Below are 20791 nucleotides of genomic sequence, written 5' to 3'. Positions count from 1 at the left end.
TTGCGGGTTTCAACATTAATCTTCTTAAGCCCACTAAGCAGAAGAAGTGTGTTTCTTCAATTATGCAAGTATGAACTTTAAATTTCTACAGGTGTGGTTTTTTTTTCCTTGTGATTTGTGAAAGAACATTAATATCTTGCTTTGTAATAGGGGAGATATATTGAAAAACTCCATAATGAGTTGGGGAGCAACTATGAGGAGGGAAACAAAATGAAGAATAATAACCGCCCAGAGAATGCAGCGGAGAGCCCTCTACCGAATTTTCTGGAGGCCAAGGTATCATGAGAAAAATCAAGTTGAAGAGACATGTGGGGTGATGAGCGGGTCATCTGAGGCCAAAGGCATTAAAACATCAGGTTGGCTACCATTTTTTAGCGCATAATTCCTGAGGACAAAGGTCGTTCAGTCCAACTCCACCTCCACACCAACATTTAACACCCCGTCGGAAATAAACAATTAATATTAAAATAGATAAATGCATCGATTAATAATCATATGAATACAAATTTATGTTTTTAAGTTTTACCATTTTAAAAAATTCTAAAAAACAACAATATATCGAATCCACCTGAAAAATAATTATATAATATATATAACATTATTAAAGAAATTGGTAGTTGAGCACTAAATGGATTAGTACAAGTTTTTATTATTACCCGTTGGAAAACTTCACAATTTCCAAGAACATATTAAAATGAAAAACCAAAACCCAGTAGAAAAATATTCATTAGCATCTTGATTATTTACTATATTGGTGTCTAGCAATAAACTAAAAACCGGAAATTTATTTTAATTAATTGGTACAAAATAAGCTTAAAAAGGAAGGTGGTAACCGCTATTACCTTTTTTTCCTTTTTTTTATAATAATGGTTAATTATTTATATTTAGAAAGTTGCAGTTAGATTATATAGTGGGACTTATAAAAAGGAGGAAGACATTAAAGGAATGTCATTCATTCTACTTGTGTACCAATTCCATTCAAATATACTTACATTTAATTTTTCAAAAATATGTTGTTATCTATGTACCAGTATATTAACCAAGTTACTTTTAAAAATATAAAATAATAAATATATATATTGGAAAGTCATAGTTAATTAAACGTTTTTTTGCTATGAAAATTATAGAAATTCTAATCATATTTTGATAAATTCCGGCAAGGATTTTGTAAATCTAAATTATGGCTGTCAAATTTCAAGATATGTTGTTATCTATGTACCAGTATATTAACCAAGTCACTTTTAAAAATATAAAATAATAAATATATAATGGAAAGTCATAGTTAATTAAACGTTTTTTTTGCTATGAAAATCATAGAAATTCTAATCATATTTTGATAAATTCCGGCAAGGATTTTGTAAATCTAAATTATGGCTGTCAAATTTCAAGATATGTTGTTATCTATGTACCAGTATATTAACCAAGTCACTTTTAAAAATATAAAATAATAAATATATATTGGAAAGTCGTAGTTAATTAAACGTTTTTTTTGCTATGAAAATCATAGAAATTCTAATCATATTTTGATAAATTCCGGCAAGGATTTTGTAAATCTAAGTTATGGCTGTCAAATTTCAAGATTTTGGGTGCCTCAAAGGTTTTTGATGGTGTTGAACCCATTTCCACCATCAAAAACATGATTCAAACATTACTACTACAAGATTTTTTGAAATTTTTTTGCCTAGATTCCAACCACTTTTGACTATCCGGGCAATTCCTCTGACTCGATATACAACTCCTATTGGACATATAAAATAAAGTACTAAATTTTACTAAGTTATATGTGAGCAGTAATGTTAAGGTTCACCCAACCCCCACGTGTGGTGATAAGTGGGCAAATGGGTGGGGATGATTTGGCATTAAGCCATGCATAATTCATTTCGATTATATTAGTGATGTGGAAAATGGTACATATTTGCAAGCATGAGATGGTTCCTCTAATCAATCCATTGTATTCATTCCGTAGGTAAGTGATGAAGATGGGACTTTAAATTTGCGACACACATAGAACCAAGAGTACATGGCCGCATGAGTAAATAATGAGAGAATTAGGGAGATCACGGTCATGCATGTGAAGGTTTAATGTGACCCACAAACCATGACTGAGAATAATGAGATTAGATATCTAGGAACTTGCCAACTCAGGGGGATCTCAAATGGTAACGTTCCTTTGCATCATTGGTCTTTCAATTTTTCTAACCAATTGCTAAGGTTTACTAGTTAAGTTTGCTATTATTTTGGCTTTTACACACTATGGGCACAAATATGACTCCTCGCTTAGGAACAAATGCAAGGCCCTTATTGTGGGATATTCCATAGATCGAAAGCAAAGAGGGATGTGAGAATGACATCTATTGCATTTCATGTTTCCGCCTCCTCGGAGTAGAGGTTCTACATTTAAACATTAGAATAGTGCACTAAAGCCTCCAAAACACTCGTAGAGAAAGGGTAGATGGACCCTAAAATCATTTTGTGACAAAACTAGGAACCTCACACACCAAAGGCACCAAGTTCTAGTAAAATTGGGAGCTCTACTGACACAAAGGGCTTCATCGTTGAGGCATTATCATTACAAGAGGAAGAAAAGTAAATCATCTACATGCTATTGGATATGGTTGAAAAGGAAAACAAGTTTCTTATTGCGATTATTTCTTTTCTTGTTAAAAAATAGGGAGGGAAAATCATGGCGCATGATTTATGCACCTTCAAAGACACTCCAATTAATATTTTTTTATGAGGCAAAGCATTGTGACAAGAACTTATCTCCTTCCTATTTTTTTTAGTTTTATATTTGGGTTTTCTTTAGTTTCTTCACGCATGATCATAATTGTTGACACCTAATCATCAGGATTGGGTGAATCAATATAATTGATGTAAATAAATAATAAGAAATATGAACAGTCATCAGGAGATGAAGTGAACAGTCTCCCTCATGTATATAATAAAGACCAACCTAAAGGAATAATTTGAATTGATTTCATGGAGTTACGACCTGGCCTGACATGGTATCAGAGCACAGGTCCCAAGTTCCTAAAATTAGTTGTAACTCCTTGTATCAGTTTTTCTACCATATTTTCTCTCTGGGCTCTCTGCGCTCCCTGGGCTGGGCATAATTGTCCCCTCTGCTCTTCTCTGACCGGTTTTTTTATTCATAATCACATGCATATAATGCTGCGCTGCCTTGACATATAATTCTGATGCATATAACGCTGCGTTGCCCTGACATATAATCCTGATTCATATAATCCGATGCCTTGACATATAATCCTGATTCATATAATCTGATGTCCTGACAATGGGATAATCTGTTGCTCAAGGTGCCAGATGGCGCATCGATCTCGGGAGGAAGTGAGGAGAACGTTTCGGCAACATTAAAACCTAGAAGAAAAGAACTCGAAGAGTGGTTGGCGAAGGATTGTTCCTGGAGAGCGCCGAAGTGGAAGAGTGTGGTGCCATCTCTTCTCCCCATCTACACTTGCCAAAATATATTACAAGGTAGACTGAATCCCGAGCAGCAAGAGCGAGAATATCTGCGCAAGAAACAGTGGCGTTGCAGAACTCTCGAGGGCTGTCTTGATAGCATCGATGACCTCAAACCCTCTGGCTGAATTAAGATTAGGAAGAGCACCCTTCTCTCCTGTAATGGTATACTACTTTCCATTCTGATATATATTTATATGCGTTCTATTATTCTGCTCCAAGGTTGGTGGGTCGTATTACATTGGTTGAACGTTGTTACATACCGCCCATAATATATATATCACTTCATATCATTGTGGTGCCACTGCGATTTCGCTTCTGTTTTTTACATTGACACCTGCCTTTCTTACAGAGTTGTGAAATTCCGTTGGATGTTCCTCAGTGGTAATCATGTTATGGCCAATGAATTTCAAAAGCCATTTTTGTTATTTATCGGGCATGGCATGTCGGCATGCCTGTGACATCTAAGGCCTTGTAAATGTTTTTAACCCACGGGTGTTGGCGTGGCCGATGACTCTTTGGTGAACTGGCTGCCCTAACATCTCAAATAAAAAATCTGATATCGTGGACTACTTCAAGGGTCCTATCTAAGGAGGCCTGGGATTCCCTCTATGCACCTTTTCTGGGTCGTTGAAAATCAAAATCAGTTTGAGTGGAACTTTGTGTATGATATTTCTGGTGTATGGTTTTTTACATTGAGATACCGCCCATATATATATCACTTGATATCATTGTAAACATTCAACACATTTTGCCAGTAGAAGTTTTTTTTTGTTACAGTATGCATTTAATCATATCTATTGTGGGAATAGTTCTCACTGGCAAGGAGAACTATCCTGAGTGGTCTCGGATGATAAAACACACCCTCATTTTCAATGAGTTGTGGAAAGGAGTGTGTATTGGAGACGGAGACAAAGAACCAGAACAACCTACCTCAAACAAAGAGCTCGCCATTTGGGAAAATAAGAACAGCAAAGCCTATGCATTAATTGCAGCGTCTGTAAATGAAGAGGTGAGTCGCCATATTTCGCCATTTTCAACTGCTTTCGAAGCCTTACTAAAGCTGAAAGAACTCTATGACTCACATTTTGCACTTGAAGTTGTTCAACTCATGATTAAACTCTTCACTCTTGAATTACAAAATAATGATCCTCTTGCTCTTGCATCCGAAGTAAAATCTATAATGCATGATATCAAATCCACTAAGGTTGAATTGGATATTCCTCTTATCGCTTTTCTCAAGGCACTTTATCCTACTTACTCCAATTATCTTGAGTCATTGCAAACAAATGGAAATCTCAAAGGTATTACCTTACTCTCTTGTGAAAAAATTTTCTGAAAGAGAGAAAGCTTTTGGAAAGAAGATAACCCTTGAATCTTCTGAAGAGGCTGTGTGCCTTACTCATAAAGAAAAGAATCCTGCCCAAGATTCTTCCAAAGGAAGAGGTGGTTGAAGAGGAAGAGGAATATATTTCAGAGGCAGGGGGGGCAGACACTCTCAAGGAGAAAAGGCAGATTTGCACTGCATACGCTGCAAAAGAAATGGATCACATGATGCCTCTACATGCAAGTTACCATGGGACAAAATTGAGCAGCAAAAAAACCAACAAAAAGGTAAAAATAATGACACAGACAAAGGTAAAGCACCTAAATCCGATCACTATGTTGTGGCACAATGTAATATTGGAGTAAATGAAGATTTATTTAATGCTTCACTTGCTTCTTGGAAAAATGATTGGTTGCTTGATTCAGGAGCAACTTGCCACATGACTCATAGAAAAGATTTTTTTGAAGAACTTACTGACAATGTTGATGGAGCAATATACTTTGCAAACCAATCAAAAATCAAGTCATCATGGCTTGGCACAATCATGCTTAAATTGCCTGGTCTTCCAGACTTTCTTCTACATCATGTTCTATATCTCCCACAGCTGAAGAGAAACTTGATGTCCTTGGTCCACATCCGCCAACAAGGTCACTCCATTCATATGTTTGATGGCAAGCTTGAGGTGAGAAAAGAATCTGACCACTCACTTGTCATGAGGGGAATAGAAGAAGAAAGGCTTCTCACACTGCAAGGTACCTCTGCTCGTGCACAACATTTCTCATACAATTCTCATTATGAAGAAGGTACACTTCCATCAACTTTATTATGGCATGCTAGATTTGGACATTTGAACTATGACAACCTCCTCTTATTGAAGAAAAATGGTGTTGCTGGTTTGCCTACAATTCCTAGGAAATTTAAGCAATGTGATGCTTGCATTCTAGGAAAGCATAGCAAATAGTCTTTTCATGATTCACATTCAAGAGCACATAGAAAACTTGAACTCATTCATTCAGATTTATGTGGTCCAATGCCTATTCCTTCTGCAAATGGAAATAAATATATGATGACATTTATTGATGACTACACGAGAATGTGTTGGGTTTATTTATTGAAGAACAAATCTGATGCTTTTCAAACATTCAAGAACTTTCATAAATGGATTGAAAATGATGCACAATCTCATATTGGGTCTATTCGCACTGATAATGGAAAAGAATACACATCAAATGAATTTGAAAACTATCTTCGCCAACATGGGATCAAACATCAAATAATTGTGCCTTATAATCCCCAACAGAATGGTGTAGCTGAAAGAATGAATAGGACAATCTTAAATATGGTACGCTCCATGCTCTTCTTCAAAAATGTAAAAGTAATGTTTTGGGCTGATGTTGTTCTATGTGCTGCATATATAAAGAATAGATGTCCATCTAATGCTATTAGAAACAAGACTCCATATGAAATGTGGTATCGGCACATTCCTTTGGTAAAGCATCTCAGGGTCTTTGGTTCCATCTATTATGCCTTGATACCAAAGGTACATAGAAACAAACTTGGTGCAAGAAGTCGTAAGTGTATCTTCTTGGGGTATTCAAACACCTCCAAAGCATACCGTCTCTATGATGAAGTCAATAAAAAGTTTGTTGTATCTAGAGATGTAATTTTTCTTGAATCATCCAAAACTAACAATGTTGTTGAGCGACAACTTGATCGCTTGGATAGATTTGCAAATGCAAAATCATTTCAAGAATTTGATAATCAAATTCCACATCTTGAAGGGGGGATTCCTATACTAGATCAACACGTGGAATCTTCTTCTGAAGAACTCTCTCCCCCGCATGAAACTCCAACAACGGATGATGCTTTAAGTGATGTGATTGATAGAATTGGGAGACTCAATCTTGATTCAGTCCCAACTCAATCAACGGAGTAGCCTAGACCATCTGAGAAAGGTCCCCCAAAGTGGCTGACAAAGACACTTGAAAGTGTTCATCCTAATGAGGTTGGAAATACAGGAACTAGAAATTCAAACCAGCAAAATGGAGGTGATGTAGATGACTCTAATTCACCTGTTGATATGGATGTTTCTTATGATTGTGAATTGAACTTGTCTACGGATTTTGAACCAACTTCCTTCAAAGAAGCTGCTTCTCATGATGAATGGAAAGAAATGATGCAAAAGGAGTATGATGCCCTCATAAAGAATGGCACTTGGAAGCTGGTTGATCCTTGATTAGGAACCAAACCAATTCGCTGCAAGTGGGTCTACAAGAACAAGTATAAAGCTGATGGCTCACTTGACAAGCACAAAGCCAAGCTGGTGGCAAAAGGTTTTACACAGAAGGAAGGGATTGATTATGAGGAGACTTTTGCCCCCACAGCAAAATGGGCTACCATCCAGACACTCTTTGCCCTAGCAGCTCAGAACAGTTGGAAAGTCCATCAAATGGATGTAAAAACTACTTTCTTGAATGGAGATCTAAAAGAGAATGTTTTTATGTCCCGGCCTGAAGGATTTTCTGTGAAAGGACATGAAAAAAAAGTATGCAAACTTGTGAAATCCTTGTATGGCCTCAAACAAGCACCACGAGCCTGGTATGAAAAACTAACTGAGCATCTTCTGAAACTCAATTTCAAACATTATGATCTTGATGATGCAACTTTATTTGTCAAGAAAGTTGGCAAAACAGTTGTATATCTTGTGGTATATGTAGATGATCTTTTGATGACAGGGAACAATGAAAACTACATTGCATCCATAAAGAAGGAATTGGGGAAAAGTTTTGAAATGACTGATTTGGGCTATGTTCATTACTATCTTGGTATTGAAGTAACTCAACATCCGAAGTCCATATTTCTTTCTGAAAAGAAGTACATTGGAGATCTGTTGAACACGTTTGGCATGACAGAATGCAATCCTCTTACTACTCCAATGGAACAAAACTTAAAGCTCACATCTATTGAAGGAAAGGAATTTGAGGATGCAACAAAGAATAGACAGCTTGTAGGAAGTCTCAACTATCTAACTACTACCAGACCAGACATTTCGTTTGCTGTTGGAATCCTCTCCAGGTTTATGCAAAAGCCTTGTGAAGGACATTGGTCTGTTGCAAAAAGAGTTCTAAGGTACTTGAAGGGAACTCAAGACTTTGGAATCAAGTATACACAAGTGGATGACTTCAGTTTGATTGGATACTCTGATTCAGACTTTGACGAAGACAAAGAAATTGGGGTATCTACTTCAGGATATCCTATGAGTCTTGCATCAGGAGCTGTCTCCTGGAGATCACGCAAACAATCAGTTCCAACAGATTCCACAACAGAAGCAGAATATGTGGCAGCAGCTGAGGCAACAAAAGAAATTGTGTGGCTCAGGAAAATTCTTGAAGATTTGCAGGTAAAACAAATACAATCAACTCCACTCATGATTGACAATACCTCTACAATAATGTTGGCCAAGAACCCAAAGTTCCATGATCAAACGAAGCACATCAATACTAAATATCATCTGATTCGACATCATGTTAAGGCCAAAACAATCCATCTCCGTCATTGTTCCACTAATGAGCAAATTGCAGACATCTTCACCAAAGCGCTTGGAAGAGAAAAGCTTAAACGATTTAGAATGATGCTTAGACTCACCAACATCCCTCCAGATTAAGGGGGGGAATGTTGACACCTAGTCATTAGGATTGGGTGAATAAATATAATTGATGTAAATAAATAATAAGAAATATGAACAGTCATTGGGAGATGAAGTGAACAGTCTCCCTCATGTATATAATAAAGACCAACCTGAAGGAATAATATGAATTGATTTCGTGGAGTTACTACCTGGCCTGACAATAACAACAAAATTTCTAACCTGGGTTCCCTTCATGGGTAGGTCCAGTTTTGTTATGCTAACTATTTAGGTCCTAGTTTCTCTTTACAAGTGGGATCTAATATTTTTAGCCTTGTAGATGGACAAATGGATATTGGTTTTCTAGGTTTTTGTCAATGGTTTTGTTTCTGATAGCGACAATCAACAAGAAATAGGAAGGATACTAGGATAAAATGTATATATGTCATGATGTTTCCTTTTTTTGATAACCTAATGCAATAGAAATTATAACTTATAAAAGAAATGTTTAGTTTCACCTATGTTGATACTCTTTGTTCCAATTCATTGGTGGTAAGTGCAATTGAAAGGTCTAATGAAACTCCCACCACACAAGCAAGGTGGATGATATCAAAATCCACAAAAATTCCAAGTAGGAAACTTGAGGCAAAATCAAAAAGTTTCCATGAAGTTGGGGCAATGGGAGACACCAAAATTGCTAGGGGGGATGGAGATGTTCCACCATTCTAGAGCTTCTAATGTTGCTATAGAAATGGCCATTTTGACATGCTTCTCTCAATGCACAATGATGAAAGTTGATGTCTCTATTTTCAATTCTCACAAATTGATGATGTGGTCACCTAGTTCAATGGCACACTAATCTTTTACCTTGCACTTTTCCTTTATTCAACTCTCTAATTTCTCCTTCCACTTGCTCCATTGTTTAGTTGAGGAAGCAATAATGGTTTTAATATCATTTTTCAATTCATAGCACTTTAAACCCTTATGGAGATCCTTCAAATCACAAATAATACAACATTGACTTTCACAATGGTAATGCATCATGGATGGATACCCTTTCCATAAAAGAAGACTCCTAATGACAATATCCAAACTTGAGTAGAAGACCAAAGGCACCAGAAACTTGTCAATTGTGTGTTCGACCTCTACTCTAGCCATATTTATTCCCATAGACTTCCTAAAAATCCCACACATAAGAACAATCACCTCCTTCATATCCCTATTAACAATGTTGTGGTAGGAGGATTCAATAACCTCAGGGATGAGATGAGGATTATTAATGGAGACCCTTTCCATTGATTGCATGTTAAGGCACATGTGAGGGTTGAATGATAACACCTTCATGACATTCATGGTAGGGGATATGTGGAGATAACTAGCCTACTAATGCCCCCTTTATACTAAGAACACCCTCACTAGGGAGACCCCTCCCTTTAATTTTGTGTCCACTTCCAAGTTTAGTGAATGGAGGATATGATAAAATTTAATAGAGTTGAATTCCATTGATATAGAAATAATTTATTGGTAAGCATTGATATGGGGGGTGCTAGATGAGAGTGTTTAATAGTCTAAAATCACTTATAATAACCATGGTGTCTCCAATCACCATGACTTTGCTAACTCCATTGTTCTTTTTACAATGGTGAGTCCCTTTATCATTGCAAGGACTTCCTCTACATTACTTTTGGTGGCTCTAAGACCCCAAGCCTTATTCAATTTATTTTCTCCCTTTAAGCTCATAAATGAGCCACCACAGCTGCCTCTCTAGATGACAATTACTACATTGCCAAATGTTCTAGTTTGGTATTTTGGTTGAAATCTTCTAGTAGTTGGTTTCATTGAGTTTGACTCCCCCAATGATGCCCATCCATTCTTATAACACCATATACAATTATATGGGTTGAATTTATACCAATGGCATTGCCATTGCATTATCAAATACATTAGTTCAACATTCTGGATGATGACCCGTATTCACTGGTAGTAAATCTTCAGTTTAAATCTCTCCATTATTGATGCATTACTATTACTCCATGGGTTGAATTTCTACCAATGATGTTGGCGCCTTACTGAATGTCTTGGTTTGGAAGTTTGGTTAAGAACTAATATCCACAAGCAGTTCATCTTGAGTTTGATGCATCACTACTTCTACCGATAACGTGGGTACCTTATTGAATATCCTAATCTAACATTTTGGTTAAGGACTCATATCCACTAGTGGTTGTTCTTGAGTTTTATTTCCCCAATGGTGGTGCATTTATTCGACCCCACATACAACTCCATGAGTTTAATTTCTACCAATAATATGGGCACCTTATCAAATTCCCCACTTTGGAATTTTGGTTAAGGATCATATCCATTACTAGTTAATCTTGAGTTAGATCCCCCCTTGGTGTCTATGTATTGCTACAACTCCACATGCAATTCGATGTGTTGAATTTCAACTAATGATGTTGAGACCTTGCTAAAGGGTTGATTTCACATTTTGGTAAAGGATGAACATCCATTGATATTTGTCTCGAGTTCAATTCCCCCATGGTGTTTGTGCATCACTACAAATCCACATATAGCTCCATGGATCAAATTTCTACCAATAGTGTCAACACCCATATTAGTTGGTGTTTGGTCTTGAGTTTGATTCCTTGGTGATGCTCATGTAGAGTTACAACTCCACGTATGTGGCACTTTACCAAATGATTTGGACCCACATTTTGGGTAATGATCCATATTCACTGGTAATTGGGTTTGAGCTCATTTGCTTATGTGGTTCTCTTTCATCTTACAACTCCACATACAACTACTAGCTTGAAATTTTATAAATAATATAGGTGTGTTGCTAAAATGCTCAAAATATTATTTTGATTAAAAACCAATATCTACGAATAATTTGTTTTGAGTTCAATTCTCCTCATTACACCCCTTCATTACTACAACCTCACATATCCTCTTATGCCTATACATTATTATAACCTCATATAATTCTATAAATTATTTTATTACTATGAATATAAATACTTTCCAAATACTAGTAACCTTTTTATTATTTTTATTTACTGCACATTTATCTCATTTTACTTTGGATTTAAAAAGTAACACATAATTCCTATCAAACAAAAGAGTTAGGGAAAATACATTTTTTCGAATAATCTCAAAAATTCTAGATATGAAATATATAACACTTCATGAGTAATAAGAATATTTCAATTATATTTATTTTTATATTCTATTTCATCTCAATTTGAAACTAAATTTTATATATATATATATGAGTGTAAAGGTCTTCTGCAGCATAATCTGTTCACTTTCATTGTCCACTTTTAGAACTGGAGAACATAATTTCTCCACTTTTTTTAACAACTTTGTATTGGTGTCGTTCATGGGAATTTAGTGCTTTGAATCATAAATGACAAAGGAATATATTATTTTCTTTACTCACTTTACCATTCGTATGATTCATTCATTAAGGTGAAAGCCGTCTGAGTAATGTAAATAAACATATTCTCTCCATTTTCTTTATCAACTTTACACCTAGTAAGCATAACCACTTTCTCTGAGCTATTTTCTTTTCTCGACTTTACACCTGTTAAGCATAAACACTTTCTTCTCTCACCCAAAACCATTTTATCGGCCCTCCATACAATACCTCCTGACATCCATACAATTAATGAGAGTATGTGGCCCTCGGGGATGGAAAAGAATTGTTCTCTTCACTCTTTTTATCGACCTCAGATTCATGTCATTCACCCTTCATTTGTACTGCACCCAACAGTAGAGTTGGAAAACTTTAATTGGCTATAGCAGGCCAACAATATGATATTTGCAACTTTGCTATAAGCGTTTGCAAGCACAATCCGGAATGCGTTTGCTTCAAAGGTGGGGGAAACTTCCCTACTTGAATGTGTTTTGAAAATGGGTGTATTCAAGGAGCTGCAGGGAAGCCAACCCATGATGAAGTTGTTGATTACAAAGTTGGCTGGCTGGTTGAAATGGCTATTTAGAATTGCTGCTTGAGTTAAATGAAGCAATAACAGATTCCGTTAATTTATCCCAACTTATAGAAATCACCTGCATAGGAAATCTAGCAGTTTTCACTGCGAATATGTTGGGTGTGGGTGTATTCAAGAATTGACAGGAAAGCTGAATGATGATGCAGTGGTTGGTTTTAAAGTTAGTTGACTGGTAGGGATGTCTCTCTAGTCTTGCTTTTAGAAGAACTGGAGTTGAGTGAAAGGGCAGACTTACTCTGGAGATGTGAACTCCATCCTACTGCAATTCCTTCCTTTAAAACCTGTAGCAGTTACTGCAGAAATCTGTGTATGCAGAGTGAGATAAAATCTATTCTGAAAAGCAAGCCAAGGTGATTGGACAAAGATGCTGATCGCATCTTTCAGGTCTAAAGATAACTAATCTAGAGCACTGCTGTGGCCTTATATGCCTTGGAAGATCACATGGCCCAGAGAAGATGATTTAGACAAGGATTAGAAGTGGCAAGTTTCATGAAAGTCTTACTCAACCTTTTGGCTGGTTCAGAGTGGATGGTTTCTCTAGCTCTCTGGTAGCTAGAAGGACAGTTAGAGATTATATGTGGACAGTAATGTAACTGGGTTTTCTTCCAACGCTTTTCAAGCCAGAGCTCTGGTCAATTGTAGAGGAAGAGTTTTTAACATGCTGTAAAACGCTAGACTTTGAATGAGATTTACAGTTTATCTATATAAATTTTGTGCATTATCATCCCATTGATTTAGTATGTATTATGAGTTGTTTACCATTTTCATTTGAAGCTGAGATCAGATGAATCAAAAATATTAAGAAACATCTAACATGTTCTGAGAGAATGTGAATATACTATAATGCCTTCAGGACATATGTATCTCCGGTATCGAAGCAGAGAAGCCAAACATCAAAACGTGAAAGCAAGACAAAAAGAAAAGAGTAACCAGAGGAAAGGCATTCTGCACAACCTTACACTAATCTAACCCGAACATACTTGTATAGGCTTACAATGATCCGGACTCAATGATTTTTATTCAAATTATTTTGTCTTAATCAAAGGCTTTTCTCTTTCCTCATTATAAAGGAGCTTTGTATCATAACTCTCTGATCAGTATGAACCATATTTGCTCTGGATGCTCTGTTATCCAAAATTATTACAAGTTAGCAGCAAGCTACTGTATTAGGACTTTGATATGTTTGTGCTTATGATGGTATGAGTGCTTCCTTACATATTAGGTGTTCAATTCTGGTTTGGGTTTTGGTCAGATAGTTATTGTTAGTCTTTGTTGGGCTATTAGAGTACTTAAATTTACAATTGAGGAGCTTAATCAGAGTTTATACTAAGATCGTTGTGATCGGTTTGGAAAATCTGAATTGTTTTTTTTTTTACTGCAATTATGGAGCATTAATTTGATTTAATGAACTTTTCTTCTTCCTTTACCTATTTTTTAATGAACTTGTACGTTCATTCCATATGTCCCAAATACTGTGAACTGAACTGCACAACCGCATCTTTTTGGATTTGTTTACTAAACTAGATGAACTCTTGTCATAAGTTTCAACTCTCAGGGCATTTCTCTTGGGATGGATGTTCTCAGGGTTTGGGTCAAGGTAATTGAATTGATTTAATTCATTCTAATTTTTTTACATTGTTTGAACTATATTATTATTTATTATACAATATTTATATTCTCAAATAAACCGAGAGCTATATAATAGCTAGTACTTGCCACTTAGTTTAAATATAGCGTAATGAAACAAAAAAAAATAATAATAAAGACAAAAATTTCATCACAAAATAAAAGCAACTAATAAAATATTATATTGTTGAATGTCATCACAAAAAATTAAGAAATATGATTAACTAATATTGTTTATATTAAAATACATATAGTTTTATTTTTAGTAATATATATGATTATCTATAATTAAATTTATTAAAATATGTTTTTAATATAATAATGAGTCACCTTAAATTAAAAATATTGTGAAAAAATTATAATTCATGGAAATAGAAAAATTTTATTAACGTAATTAAACGTAAATAAAAAAATAAAATATATATTTATTATTTATAAATAAAAATGTAAATGTAGTATTCATCACATTTTAGTAAGTATTAAAAAGATATTGGTGTAGAATGGTTAAATTTTCATTTTATAATTATAAATAAGTTAATTATATTTTAAATTTATCTTTTATATTCCAAAACATTATTGTACAAGTGAGATGTGTTATTTTTATAAATGAAGGTAACTAAAATACATTGTTAAAGAAGAAAAATTAACAGGAAAATTAATATAATTCTATAATATAGAACAAAAACTCATAAAAATAATAATAAAGGATTTGATATTGATTTTTTTTATTGTTCTCACAATTTGGTACTTGAATTCTAATAAAATAAGATACATAGAATAAATATGAACTAATGCTACAAACTACAACCTTAGTCCAACTACATCTTGATATCATAATGTCAACATGTCACTCAATATTGTAAGTTCATTATGTAAAATCACATGAAAAATTGTCACTTAGTAATAACATACAAATCATTCTATCACAATCCACTGGGACCTTAGGTTGCAACCCTTCATCTCCATATATGTAGGTTGCCAAGTCCAACTCATAGTGTGCAAGTAGTAGTCTCTGGGTCGATCTCTCCATATTGTTAACTTTATATTAAAAATTCTTTGTTGCAAATTTCTTATTAAGAAGTTTTTCCATTGTTGTAATCATAAACACTACCATTTCTTTGACTAATAATTCCCCCAAGGCTTTCATGTTGTCTCGTACTCGACATAATGCCTTCGAAAAATCACAAAACTAGAGTGACTTCAAAAATTCACTTGGTTTCCATAGAAAATGATCCTTCAACTTAGTGATGCCTTGCAAAATAGACTATCTTAAGTATTGCGAAGTTGAAACCTATACCATCCCCTTTCAATTTGCTAATTGCAACCTAGAACAAACATGGGGGATGGCTTCAAAATCTAATGACTAGTCTTTAGTTGGTTTCAACTTAAGAATAACTTCTCTACATACATCCAGTTATTGACTTTCTCTTGATTCTATAATTGCTCCGTAGCCCTCTAGTTTGGCCTCAGATTCAGTGCACTATGCTTTGAGCTCTTTCGCTTATTTGATGTTTGGGTTCGGCAATTTGGTTATATTTTCTTGAATAGTAGGTTGCTTTCAAAATATTCAAAAAGATTGTTAAATTTCCTACTCTAACTTGTATAGCACAAGGAAATTCTATAACTCAAAAAAAACTTCAAATGACTCAAAAATATGTCGTTTGGGCTAACTCACTCACTCATATTGCCCAACTTTTCTTGCTTCTTGATATCTTCCTCGAACTCCAAAAATTGTAGTCTCTACGTTCCTTTAGTTTTTTCATTAAGTTGTTCTATTATCTTCTCTAGTTCCCTCTGAAATTAATTTACTCAATTTAAAGGAAGCTCCTCATCCTTTGACTCAATCAATGTTGGACCTTGGATAAAAGAAAACACTACCCAAGTTTGGTTGTCAATCTAGGACTTGTGATGTGTTTGAAGAATTTTGAATTTAGTCTTGGCAAATATAAATCAATGAAAAGGGACTCTAACTTTGTTGGATCAATAACTATACTACCCTTAAAAGACTCCCCTGATTCTAATTGAATGTTGATTGCCTAAGACTCCACTAGGGTTCCCATAAATAGTTAGTGATGAATATGGTTACTAATAATAATTATTCTTAACTAGACTAAATAGCATAGATGAATCATTAACACAACCTTTGGGGTTGTTATAGCATGCTACTTGTTGTTGTCATAGACCCTAAACTTTCTTAAATTAGCCATCTTAGAAGCCCATTAGACACCATTTGCCCAATCTAGGAAACAAACACTTTTCTTGCTCTTTCAACCACACAAAATTCTTATAAAAAAATCATCTTTTAATTTTTGTTTTGCAATTTGAAAATTTACAATAGAGAATCATTCATTTCAAAATGTATTTCAAGTATGATAAACCCCTATTTACCCCTATTTCATTAGATTTAAATTTTAATGTACAAATAACTAATTTCTAACTTCATAGTTGATCTCATTTTTTTTGTTATCATATGGATTTTTTGTTGTTTTATCATTTTCTGATAAGATAAAAGGTACATGTGTAAATCTAGAAATTCACTTGCTACAACTAAACCCTAGAACCAAATTTATCCTAGGTCCTTGTTGACAAGAAAAATGTCCCAGCAACAGTTAGGGGTATGTTACCACTCAAACTAGAGGGGTCCTAAGAGGGGATCCTATAGAGAAACTACTAGGTCAAGGGGAAACAATAGATCAATAGCCCACTGTCACCTCAGCTAAAGCTCCCTACTATTTACGAACTTTCACCGATGGGAGGAGACCTAATATAAGGGAATCACTAGATGAATGGATCAATAAGAGGATAAGGAGTGATTCCTAAGGCCTATTCACAAGAGAGGCTCATTTATATAGCTTGATTGCTTGGAAAGCAAGGTGATGGGCTCTCTAGGAAGGGCTAAGAGGATTCTTTAGCCTAGGTTTGCAGGGGCTTCCTAGACCTAAGGATCCTTGTGGATAAGAGGCTTCTATGTAATCCTTATGGAGTTGAATTTACAAAGTTACGGGACAACACAGAGCCAAGTAGACCCAAAACTAGGTCAAGGGTGTGGAGTTGATCATTCAATGAGGTTATTGACCTAATTAGGGTAGGGAATAGGATCAAAAGACTAATTTTATTTTGAGATTTGTATGTAATGATCCTAATGAGGACACTAACCCAAGTTAATCTAGGGCAATAATTGGTTTTTCAATTAGGGCTTGCCATATCTCAAGATTCCACCGTTTGATTTGCTTCAAACTTGGAGGACCTCTAGGCCCCATCGCAGTAGTGGACCAAAAATTCGAGGTGATTGGATGGATAGCATGGAATTTTATTGATGCCCTAAGAGACCTATAGGGCTAGGCCTAGAAAGAGAAGGAGGAGGCGAGAAAAATATTCTTTTAAGTGATCACCAATGGTTGGATCAGTGCCTTTCCTTTGGGAGAGATGGAGTCAAGGTGAATTTGTGATTTGGAGAGACTATACCCAATCAAGGAGACCTCTAGACAACTTCACAGGGAAATTAGGGCATGAGAGCAGTTGCCATAAGATTTTATACTTCAATATGTAATAATTGATGACTTGTCAAGGTGTTTTCAACAACATAACCTCTAAGAACATTCACCCATTTATACATGACACATGAAATTTATGAAACACTTCAAAAGACCAAAATTTCCATCATTTTGCATAGAGTATCAGTAAATTTCATACCTCTATAGCGAAAATCCCAACAACATTCATGTGAAAAAATAAATAACAAGAATAAACATGAAAAACATCACTTACATGTACAATGAGTATATCCAATCATCAAATTATGCCAATAATGAAGCTCCAAGACCAAGAAGATAGAATCCAAACATCAAAATTCATCCATGAAACCAAACTCGCCCTCCTAAACGGAATGCGAAAATTTCCAATTAGTTACTAAACCCAAATCCAAGTGATGATGATGGAAATTGTAGAATTTCCTACAAATTCTCTACAAATCTACCTATGAGATCTATGTAGAAAATCTGACGGTAGATTAACTTGATAATGCAATATACCAAAGAAAAATACAATAATCTACTTCTACTATCAAACTTGTGGAAGCTTAAATATCGAGCTGAATCAGAGCTGAACACATATAACCATAAGAAGAAGAATCAATGCACATGAAACACAAAAAATACTCAGTGGAAAGCCTCAACTAAAAACCCCACTATATGTATTATCATACAATGTGTAAATATATCAGAATTACACAAAGCCTTATCTCTCACAGCTAGCCAGCTCTTAATATAATCCTCCTGGATGCTCACAGGCAAACAAGGCTTCTCACAAACCTTCTCATCTGCCCTCCAAGCCTCCTATTTCCTTGTGCAGTTTCTCCTGGGTGATCCTCCTGTTACCCAGTGTAACACTGATCACTCACACTGATCTCACACCTTGTAAAACTATGTAATCCTCAAGGAACCTTGCCTCCTTCTGCATGGATGAGTTTCCTTTATAGGAAAATTCCTCCAACTGATAGTACATTGTCCCTGTCTTTAATCTCAATTGGGTCTTTGTCTAAATAGACATGCATGAGTTATTTATGAGAGAATCTTCAGTTATCTAGAGTACACTAGTTGCATGCATTAACTGACTGAACTCACAATTAGTTCCTCAAACTGTTTGGAACTAATTTCACTGGACATAACTCAATTAACTGAGCTAACTAAATACAACTCAAAGACAACTCATCCTTATCTCCTTAATTAAAGGATAATCTCCTTAATTTAAGGGATAATTGTTGCATGACTTCACAAAGGCTTCTAGCTTGAATTTCTCCAATTAATTAACTCAAGATGAATTAATTAATTATTTTTCAAGCAGCTGGTGAGACTAAATTCAAATTTTTAATTCTCAATTTTAATTCAAGGACAAATTAAAATTGGAATATTCTGAATGCTATTTTTAGCATTTCTTGTTGCTATTTTCAACACTCCCTCTCAACAAGAAAGGAATTCAACTCAATCCCGATCATGAACCTTTGGAATGTTCTACATGCAACACTTCTCTCTAGTGTTGTTGCTCCAACAACTCTAGAAACAAAAAAAAAAACATCCAACCTGAATCGGTATGATGCATTTGTCATCAAAGTCTCTGACTACTATTGCCTCTGTTAACAGAAAAACTTTGCGCTTCTGTTGACACAGCCTTTCTACACAGTTGTTAATCCTTCTCTACGCTCTTCAGTATATGACTACTCTAGCCTTTGTCACTTTGATCTTTGACTGCATCAATCCCATTGATTCCTCTCGCTACTATGTACTTTGGGCTTCTATAGCAAGGTACGATCCATGAGATAAAACCTCTCAATGGACCCTGCCCAATTTCAACGTTCTTAAGACTATTACTTCACATCACCCCACCTCACACCTGGAGGTATCGCTGCATGTGATCCCTTAGCTGACTTGGCTCGAAATTTCTCCCTACTAGAGGACTCTGCATGGGTGGATGCCTCCACTCGGTCTCCTCTCAACATCTCCAATTGTGGCTCCTCCACAATTGTCTGAGACTTCTTCTAGGTCTGCGTGTCGAGAGGTAATGTACTCTCCCTCTCAACCACCAAGTCTCTAACATTTTCCTTGCTCCTCAAGGCTTTGCATGCATCTTGAACCTCAAGAGCATACAGGTTTTGTACCCATGAACCGATCTGTTTCACCTGTCCAGTGGTGATGTGTCTAAGGAAAACCTTTCGCTTACTGAAGACAACATCGTAGCCTTTGTCCTCCAATATCACGATTGATACCAAATTCTTCTTTAGTCCAGGCACATACTTCACATCTGTCAAGGTGATAAGATCTCCATGCTCCCTCTGAAAATCAACCGTGCCCACTCCTGAAACACTATACATTTCATCGTCACCCATCTCTATGAGTATCTTGAGGTCTTTCTCCTCCATGGTACTAATAAACTTTTATCTCCGGTCATGTGGAATGAGGCTCCACTATCAAGAAACCAACCTCAACCCATCATCGAAGACACCATGCATGCGAGATGAGGGTGAAGTCCATTTCGAACTAAGAGGCTAATGCCTCACCTTCCGATCCATCCAAGGATCCCTTCTTGGACTTCTTCGATGGGAAATTAGTCACATAATGACCCATCTTATGACAATTAAAGCATCTCACTTTAGATTTGTCACCCTTCTTCCCTCCATGAGAAGAATTCGATTTGGGATGAGAATCCTTCTCCTTCCCTTTCCTTCCCTTTCCTTCCCTTACTCGCTAAGGCCAGATTTTCTTCATCCTCCTTGGATGAAGAACCATCTCGTGTGCTCCTCCCGATCTCCTCCTGCATGATATCCGACCATAGTCGTTCCCAATCCGACAGTTTCTCCCTTCCATTCACAGAGTCCTGGTAGCTATGCCATCTCTTTGGAAGGCCAAGGAGAGCAAGGCTCACCATATCATCATCGGCAGTAGTTATTCCCACACTTCCAAGCTCATCTCTACAGGTGGTGAGCTTGTTCAGATATGTGGAAATAGTATCACCATTCTCCATCTTGATTCTTCGAAGCTTGTCCTTGAGCGCCAATTTCCTCTGGTCGCTACTGTTCTGGTAGAGGTCCTTCAATGTCTTCCACATTGAATATGGAGTATCCTTCCCATGGAGACTCGAGACAATATGGTCTCGAACTCCCTCAAGGATGATCCATCTCACCCTCACCACACAACTCTTATGCATTAGTTGAACCTGGCTTTGGGATTTCTT

This window comes from Pinus tabuliformis, chromosome 6 (genome assembly GCF_031772625.1).
Source record: "Pinus tabuliformis cultivar Carrire ecotype Pingquan chromosome 6, CPIR1, whole genome shotgun sequence".
NCBI classification, from domain to species: domain Eukaryota; kingdom Viridiplantae; phylum Streptophyta; class Pinopsida; order Pinales; family Pinaceae; genus Pinus; species Pinus tabuliformis.
The sequence above is the reverse complement of the archived record's forward strand: the minus strand, read 5'-3'. Positions refer to the sequence as shown.